Source organism: Eretmochelys imbricata, chromosome 26 (assembly GCF_965152235.1).
Source record: "Eretmochelys imbricata isolate rEreImb1 chromosome 26, rEreImb1.hap1, whole genome shotgun sequence".
Taxonomy (NCBI): Eukaryota; Metazoa; Chordata; order Testudines; family Cheloniidae; genus Eretmochelys; species Eretmochelys imbricata.
The window spans coordinates 11,747,569-11,757,506 of NC_135597.1; positions in this window are offsets into that span (position 1 = coordinate 11,747,569).

Genomic DNA, 9,938 nt, shown 5'->3' on the forward strand with positions numbered 1-9,938 from the left:
AAGAGTGTGAGCTACCAAATTGGAGAGCTGTCATGTATTGGAATAGGGCAGCATCCCTTCAAATAGCTTAGTAAATATAGTTATTGGGGACTGAGCCATGCCAGCGTGGTTTCTCCATATTGCTGACTGCTGTGCAAAAGGAGGACCCACAATGGCTGTGTTGAGAGGGACCCCCTCGTGCAGAGAAGATTTGCTGGGAGCCTGGGAGAGAATCCCGCCTGCCTCTCTAGCAAGCAGATCATTTGCCACACTGTATGTAAATCAATAGCAACACACATCCATCGACTTCAGCAGGAGCCGCGCTAGGTCCATCCACAGTAGTTTCAGTTGTGGGGCCAGAAAGGCTGAGCTACTTTGTGGAAGATCCCTCCAGAGCACAGCTGATGGGGCTGCACTTGGAAGTCTGTGGTACTGCATCATACGCTGTTCCTGTTCTAAGAGAGAACCGTAAGGGGAAGGTTTGCAAGCACTTGGCACCTGCAACTGCAGCCAGATTTTCAGAAGCATGCTGAGCTCTTTTTACGCATTTGTCAAGGTTCCTTCCCCACTCTGAACTCTAGGGTACAGATGTGGGGACCTGCATGAAAACCTCCTAAGCTTACTTTTACCAGCTCAGGTTAAGACTTCCCCAAGGTACAAACTATTTTACCTTTTGCCCTTGGACTTTCACTCCTACCACCAAAAGTCTAACCGGGTGTTTTATTAGGAAAGAGCCGTTTGGAAACGTCTTTCCCCCCAAAATCCTCACCAAAGCCTTGCACCCCCCTTCCTGGGGAAGGTTTGATAAAAATCCTCACCAATTTGCATAGGTGACCACAGACCCAAACCCTTGGATCTTAAGAACAATGAAAAGAAGCATTCAGTTTCTTACAAGAAGAATTTTAATAGAAGAAAAAGTAAAAAGAATCACCTCTATAAAATCAGGATGGTAAGTACCTTACAGGGTAATCAGATTCAAAACATAGAGAATCCCTCTAGGCAAAACCTTAAGTTACAAAAAGACACAAAGACAGGAATATCCATTCTATTCAGCACAGCTTATTTTCTCAGCCATTTAAAGAAAACAGAATCTAACGCATATCTAGCTAGATTACTTACTAAGTTCTAAGACTCCATTTCTGTTCTGTTCCTGGCAAACCAACACACAGACAGGGAGAGCCTTTCTTTCTCTCCATCTCCAGCTTTGAAAGTATCTTTTCTCCTCATTAGTCATTTTGGTCAGGTGCCAGCGAAGTTCTTAGCTTCTTAACCCTTTACAGGTGAAAGGGTTTTTCCTCTGGCCAGGAGGGATTTTAAAGGTGTTTACCCTTCCCTTTAAATTTATGACAGCATCCATCCCTATGTGCTGGTGAGACGATACCAGGTGGGCAGCTCTGGAAATTACCACCCCACAAGATGTATTTTAAAAGTTGCAGTGACCAATTTCATCCCTCTCTCCATCAGTGCTGATCAGCTGGGCCAACCGCCCAGATTTTATTCTGTAAGCACAGGACAAAGCAAACATGCGGAAGAGTAATTCAGCTAATACGATTCACGTACTCTCCTCAAGGTATTGGACAAACTGCAAACATTTTTTGCAGAATACCATCTTTATGGCTGACATTTTAGATTTTAGAAAAACAAATGGAATATTCCAGTTAAGATTCTTAATTGTTTAGGTTTCATATGCAGGAGAAAGTTGGGGTTGTGTTTTCAAAAAGCCAAAAATTCACCCCAAAATTTTGGTTTGCAAGAAACACCCCCCCACACACATTTTTGCAGGAAGTTTTGAAAATGAATTTTTCCCCATAATAACTGGCACTTTGCAGCCAGCTCCAACTGTAAGGGCCAATATCTCATGAGCTGCTCCAGCTTGAACAATCTGCTCCGCATCGTTGGGAAGCTGGACTGAGTTTCTACTCCCAGTAATTCAAGACCAGGCAAGTGAAAAATACAGGCTATTCGCCAGACAGGCCAGGAGACTTTGAGTACCCTGAGCCAGTTTCCCCCCACTTCCTATTCCTCTCTCTTGGATTTTCACTCCTCCTTTCATGCTATATGGGCTAACATCAATTCCCCAGCCTTTGGGATCTAAAAATGGTTGACTTGAAGCAGTAATAACCTTTGGCCTGCAAGGTGACATGTCTTTCTCCATTACCTCCTCTTGACAATGGGGCAGGAAAGTAGAACGAAACAAAGAACATGAGCTGGAACGGTTCCCACATGGAGGGGTCAACAAGGCCAGTGGAAGTAGCCTTCAGAAGCCTTCAGAGGTTCCTAGAGGTAGCTGGATTCTGGAGGTGCCTGGAACCATCTCTGCCTCAGAGGGATGTGATTCTTCAGCCATGTGGAACAATCAACAAACCAAGAGGCTCACAGGAAGGCCCAGGAAAAAGAACCCATTACCAGGAACTCACCATCAGAATCCTGGTCCCTTCATTAGCTTCCAGCCAGGATGCTAGAGAACTACTGACAACTAGGGACATAAGGGTCTCGGGCCAGGTTGCTCAAACAGAGTGGTTTGTGTTTGGGAGGAAATGCAGGATGCCCTGCTGGAGATGGCTCTCCTAGAAGATTTTCCAGTATAAACCTGGCTTGTAAAGAGGGTATTCACCCACAAAAGCTTATGCTCCAATATGTCTGTTAGCCTATAAGGTGCCACAGGACTCTTTGCCGCTTAGACAGAAACACAGGCCCCTGCAAGCTGATGATCTGCCAGTGCCATCTAGCGGCTGGCATTTGCTGTAGCTGGTTGTGCCCCAACATTTCCCTGGGACAGGTGGGGGAGAGAGAAAAGAAACACAGACTGCGATGTACCTCAGCCCCTCTTATTCTCCGCCCATGGCACAGAATAGGCTCCTGTGGGCTACAATCTTTTGGTTATCAGGTGTAGCATGCATTCACTGGGTGGGGCTGGTGGCCTGTGATATACAGGAGATTGGACTCGATGATCTGGTAGTCCCTTCTGGCCTTATAATTGTTTCATCACTCCTGGGATGTGGAGTAACGCGCTGTAAGTAACGTGTCAGGCCTGTTGAAATCTACCCTGTGGTCAGCTGGGAAGTTGGCCTGACAACACCACAAGGTTCTGGGAAATGCTCTTACATTACCAACCATTTTCTGATATCACCCCCTCCCCACTTCCACTCTGATTTCTTTAAGCCGGTGCTACCTCATACTAAATAAATCACTACAACATTCTACAGTAAGAGAGACTGTCCCTGTCCCACCCCAAGTCCAGAACAGCTTTAACAGCCTCTCCCTTATCCATAATCCCCTTGCAGGAGTCCTACAAGCATGATCACCGGCAGCACAGCAAGGGAGCTAGCCATGCTGGGAATGGGAGTGATGCTCTGTAGGTTGTGCACAGAGGACTGGAAGGCTCTGGCATGTGGGCCATCTGAACTAGCTGATCTTTGACTCAGACACAAAAATGGTCCTGGGCTCCTTACACCAACCCCAGTGGGAGTTGTGGCCAGGGCTGGCTGGAAAACAATTCCGTGGTGCAAAAAACGTTGAGGTTTTGAAACGCGTTTTTGTTGCGATGCGGAACAAAACCAGCGACCTTTCAACATTTGTTGTGAAAAGCATGAGAGCTAACCCACCCCAGAAACCCAGCGGTTAGGGCACTCACCCAGGACAGGGAAGACCCAAGTTCAAGTCCCTGTGGGTACTGGCAATTCTGGGATGGGTCTCTCTCCTCTCCATTCCATCCTAGACCTGGAAAAGTTTTCATCAGAACCAGTATGTGTCTGCAAAACACTTCAGGTGCAATGAAACAGCATCTTTCGACAGAAGTCTGGTCAACTTTTTTTGGCCAGCTCTAATTCTGGGTGTGGCCCCACATATTGGGAATTGGTCCTCCTTTGAACAGGGGGTTGGACGAGATGACCTCCTGAGGTCCCTTCCAACCCTGATCTTCTAGGATTCTATGATATTTGCAAATCAAGTCAGAGGTTATAGGGCTTTGACCTTTCCTATCAACAGATCCTTTGTCTATGCCCATTGAGATGTCACCCACAAGGCTGCGTTTTGCAAGTTGCAATGCAACCACGGGGCTCGGGGAGTTGCATATCTCTACTGTGCATGAGAAGGGGAGGCACAGCCCCAGAAGTTCCTGATATAAAGGGTATTCATGCCCATTATACAATTGCACTTCTTCTTCTAGTGGATGGGCACAGTAAAGGTGAGAGCCAAAGCTTACATCCAGTGGTGTGACTGGCAAGGACACAACCTAGCCCTGCCCCGGGGCAGCAGTCACATCTTGCACACCCTGCATTTGGAAAGCGCTTCAACCGAAACAAAAGGAAAACAGCAAAGAAAAGGCAGAGGTCTCAAACCCGAGGACACTGCTCCGAAAGAGAAGAAGGGGTGTGTTCCATATCACTATTGGCAGAGCTCTCTTCTCCTGTTCTGGCATCTAATTAGGGGCCAGATCTTCATAAGCTGCTTTCTCCTGACCCACCATCAGGAACCCCTGCCCTGCACCCTCATGAACCTCGAACCAGCAGGAAAGAGAATTATTGGCAGCTAGGGCTATACAAATGCCCGATGAACACAGAGGGATGAGTTCTTGCAAGAGTGGTGCCTAAATGCAAGGCTTATAGAAAGAAAGAAAGAAAGAAAGAAAGAAAGAAAGAAAGAAAGAAAGAAAGAAAGAAAGAAAGAAAGTGTTACTGCTTCCCAGATTTCTCCTTTTGATGGAGTGACATGTTTCAGATCACTTTGTTTCCAGGCTGACCACATTTCTATTCTTTCTAGCTCCCTTTGCATTATTTCTCTGCAGCTCCTCCTCGTTAAGGATCAGTGATGCCATTGCACCACATACAGAAGGACCTCAGAGTTACCAACACCAGAGTTATGAACCGACCGGTCAACCACACACCTCATTTGGAACTGGAAATATGCAATGAGGCAGCAGCAGAGACCAAAAAAAGCAAATACAGCACATTTACTGTGTTAAACATAAACTACTAAAAAATAAAGGGAAAGTTTCAAAAAAAAAAAAAAAAGATTTGCAATGTAAGGAAACTGTCTCTGTGCTTGTTTCATTTAAATTAACATGGTGAAAATCAGCATTTTCCTTCTGCATAGTCAAGTTTCAAAGCTGTATTAAGTCAATGTTCAGTTGTAAACTTTTGAAAGAACCAGCAGAACGTTTTGTTCAGAGTTACGAACAACCTCCATTCCCGAGAGGTTCGTTACTCTGAGGTTTTACTGTATTCCTCCTTCTAGATCACTAATGAAGACAAGACTTCCAGTAAGCACCAGGTATTATTTGAATAAAAGGAATTTGCTTTCTTCACTGAAGAACACCCTGTTATTTGTTTCCCCACTGTGGGAAATTCCATATTTTTTTTTTATAACTCCTGGCAGCTTGTTTGAGTTGAACTCTTCAACTGTCTGGCTTTTCCCCAAAGCTAAGTGTGTTATTGAGGCGTGCCTGGCATTTTGTAGTCTCTGCTTTAAGTTTTATTGCAGTACCCATTTTCTATAATTAGTGCGATTGCTGCAAGGAGTGTGGTATCTCCTGTCACTAGAACAGCTGTAGGCAGTATGAGGAAGCAGCATCTGATTGGCCTGCCCTGAAGTAGAGCAACTAAGCGTCATCCCGTTGTTTAGAGGCTTTTTCAGCCCCTCTAGGAGAACGGGGCATGTTTCGTGTAAATGAATGACATGCTCAGGATACGGAGTGGAGAAAAAGCTTAGCAGACACTGTGCTTCTCTAGCAGTTTTCCAAGCCATTTGCAAACCTATCGGCCTCAGAACTAGACGAAATTTTTTGGAGGAATAGTTTATTTGCCGGAAAAAAAATCACTGAGCTCTTCTCAGAGGTTCCCTTTGAACCAGGGAAATTTTATTGTCCCCATTTTATAATATTGGGGAGTGACAAAGCTAGTGGCCTGAGTTTCAGAGCAGCTCTTAAATAGTTGGACAAGCAACTCCTGGCCCAAGGTCACAGAGCAAGTCAGCGGCGAACCAAGCAGTCCAACACCCGCTCTCCTGCTGTGGCAAGTAGAATATACAGTCCCTCCAATAAGTCTCTTCTTTAAACTTTGACCTTTTTAAGTGTCTCATCCAGAAAAAATTGCCCTCCGTGGTTGCTGATGCTGTACAAGCTTTGCGGGCCAGTCATGGAAGCTGCTCCTCATACGATGATGGATGAACCCTTGTCAGATGGTCATGCAGGCAAATGCCACAGCAGACTTTCCTTGATGTTCTGCAGCTGATGGTCAATAGGGCTTGTGGGAGTGACACTGGAGATGATGTCCACAGCTCAGCACCTCCTCATGGGTGGGTGGATTCCTTGTTGGCCAACCGGCGTAAGCCTGGGAAGAATTTACAGAAGAGTCATCGACCAGAGTCATCACAAGAGGTCACAAGCAGTCAGGAGGACCTTAGTTCTGCCATCTTTTAGTGGAGGTGCTACCTGGAGGAGCACACCACCACACCAGGGCACTGGTTCACCTCAGACTCCAGTGGGAGATTCCTCTGTGCTTGAGTCACCAACACCACTTGCTGCTGTAACCAGGGATAGCTTTAGAAGCCTCCCACCCAAGTACGGACCACAGATACATGGCTAAACACCACAGACTGAGTGTGTCCATCTGGTAAATATTACTCACATGAGAGCACATCCTGGGGGAAAAAGAGGCTGACGGCATTTAAAGGAATAGAGAAGCCAGTATATAGTCATCGGTAAAAAGAAGAACGTTATCCGTCATGGTGACGTCAAGCTTAGAACTTGTTAGACACCTCCATTTGGTTCCCAGGATTGACCTCTCCTTCCCTTTGCTGTTACTACTGCCCCTAACCATATCAGAGCCAGGTGCCCATGACTGCATGCACATGAATGCAGTGCCTAACTTATGCAAAAGTTGTGTGCCCAAGTATCCAGAGGTGGGTGCAAGAGCTAGGGGTGCAATTGGTGCACCCACTAATGAGAGCCTGGCTCAGAAACCAAGAGTCTCACAGCTGGCAGCTTGGAAAGAACCACCCACCACTGAAACAAGCAGACAGAAAGCCGGATTCTGCACTCACCCTAATGAGAATCAGGGTAGTTACTCAGTGAAATCATACCAAAGCACTGACAGCCCTAGGATGTGCATTGAAGCTAAATGTCCTTCTAGCAGCCAACAAGGCTAAATGTTATCACAAGTCTCATAATACCTGATGTCATCTTAAAGCCCCGGCTACAGCAGTCATGTTACCATGTGACAATCTCAGCTTTCGGTGTAAAATACCACAATTCTAGCCTTCATCATTGCAGGGGAAAGCTGGAAAGTCTGACCTGAGTGTCACGGGCCAGAGGAAACCACCAGATCATCCAGTCTGACCTCCTGTAAAACAAAGGCCACCGACCCCACCCAGCACCTGCACACTAAACCCACCAATCGAAATGAGACCAAAGTCTTACAGCCCTCAAGAAGATGAGACTATTATGTGCCACAAGCAGAGAATAGGATGGACTGAGGTGCACCAGTGACCAAATGCACCCTCAAGTTTAAAAAACCAGAAGACACATGAAAGATCCTTTTTCATCTCTGTATTTGGGGGTCCTGACTCAATTTTGGAGTCTGGGAGCTGGGAATACCCCTTCAAAGCTCCGAAGGGCAAGCCACTCAACATGTGAGCCGTCATGAATTTTTGCACAGGATTATGCAAAAGTTTGCAACCACACTGCAGTTTCAGGACTTCGTGCCCAGTCCTCTCGGCGATTTCAAATTTGCCATCACATTTGAAAATCTGCTGGGGCAAGATCTCTGCAAGAATTGCATTTTCACTTCAAGGGAAAAACAAGCAGACAACCCACCCCCACCCACAAATTATAAGACTGGAACCACATTAATAAAGAAAACAGATTTTTGTTGGTAAATGAAGATAGCCGCAATCAGTCATGTGCCAGGCGGCCGTTCTCCTCTGTTTGAATGTGTAAATTCAAAGGTCCACTGATGGAGAGTTAAACACACAGTGCCAAGTTCTGAGCTCACTTCCATTGGTGCAAATCCTGATTGATTCATGTCAGTCAATGGATTCACATTGGTATTACTGAGATGAGAATCTGGATCATGAAGAGCAGAGTGAGTCCCCTCTCCCTGTAGCTTTAGAGATATTATATATATTATATGAGAGTGCCAAATTCTATTCCTATTTAGAATGGAGCTCAGGTTAAGCCAAGGGAGCCGCTCCAGATTCATACAGTTGTAACCAAGAGCAAAATTTGGCCCAGTATTGAAAGTGACTCTGAACACTTCTCTACAGAAGAAGCATCAGGTTACTGAGTTGTGAAGTCCAGCCTGTTAACTCTGTGGTGGAAGCAATTATTTTTAGGTTACTACATTCGCTGCTGTTGGAAAAAGATAGGGTTAGGTCAGATCTGGCAAGCTCACCACGCACTCGGTGTGTAGGGCAGGGCTCTGTTTTCTTTGTCACGCCACGGTATTCACCCAGCCCTGGGTAAACACTTTGCTAGAACCTTTGGAAAGAATTCATCATTATTCCTCTAGCGTTTTGCATATGCCACGCCATCAAATCTGGCTTTACAGATTTTTCCACCCTCAAGAGCTTAAGCGTACCATTTCATAAAGGGCTTTACATTTTCATGGCTCCGAGCAAGGCATAGAAAACACACCGGGCCAGACCATCAACCGAATGAAGTCTGTCTAGCTTCAACTTCAGAGGAGCTCTGCTGGTTTATACCAGCTGAAGGATCTGGAACTTTATCAGGCAAAACCATCAGAAAACTTCAGCTTCCAGCTTTTTTTGCCCATAAGGTCATTTCTCAGTTCAGCTCATGCACCACAATATCTAACCTAAACCTTCCCCACTGCAACTTGAGACCATTACTCCTTGTTCTGTCATCTGGTACCACTGAGAACAGTCTAGATCCATCCTCTTTGGAACCCCCTTTCAGGTAGCTGAAAGCAGCTATCTAATCCCCCCTCATTCTTCTCTTCTGCAGGCAAAATAATCCCAGTTCCCTCAGTCTCTCCTCGTAAGTCATGTGCTCCAGCCCCTTAATCATTTTTGTTGCCCTTCGCTGGACTCTTTCCAATTTTTCCACATCCTTCTTGTAGTGTGGGGCCCCAAACTGGACACAATACTCCACTGTAAAGCTGCCCAGCAGCAGTGCCAATCACACAGCCAACAGGCAGCCCTCTGTATTCTATACATCCAGGGCCAGTTCTGATCTCACGTACCCTGCCGTGACTCCCTTAGGTCAGATTCTGTTCACAGCTGCACCCATGTATATCCAGAGTGAGATCATTGACTTCAACAGAGTTACTCCAGGATGACACCAGCGTAACTGCCATCAGAATGTGGCCCTGCCGGCACACCCCATTTACACTGCTGTAGCTGAAGAGAGTTGGGCTTGTTCTCTTGGGAGTCACATTTTAAATGAAGCAAAACCAGATTTCGGGCCCATTAAGTTGGTGCAAAGGCAAGACAGGATCAGAACCCCAGATCTAAAACACCCCCTGAGGATGGAGGCGAGGATGGAGCAACATCCCAGATCTAAACCACCCCCAACTTCTGCAGCTGAGGATGCAGGAACGTTGCAGAGCTGGCAAAGAAGAGAGGTCAAATGGGGTCCAGACTACCCGAGCTATGGCACATTCCCGCAGGCTCCTGCCAGCCAGAGCACTGGGTGAGACTGGATGGGAATCTCTAAGCAGCTCGGGTGTTGTGCATTTACTCTGCATACGGTGTATTTATAGAATGATGACAGATGGCTGTAGGTTGGCATTGCCCTCTTTCCTTACATAAAGCCGCCGCACTGCAGAGTGCGTGCTTCAGAGCGATCCTTCGTCAGATTATGCTCCGTGGCAAACATTGCAGGTGCTGAGAGTTCACCATGAAAGCACCAAACTTGAAAAGGGCGTTCTTTCCATCCGCTCATGAAAGGCAACACAGGAAACCAGCTGCTGCACTGCTTGTGGTCATTTGAATGCAAATAC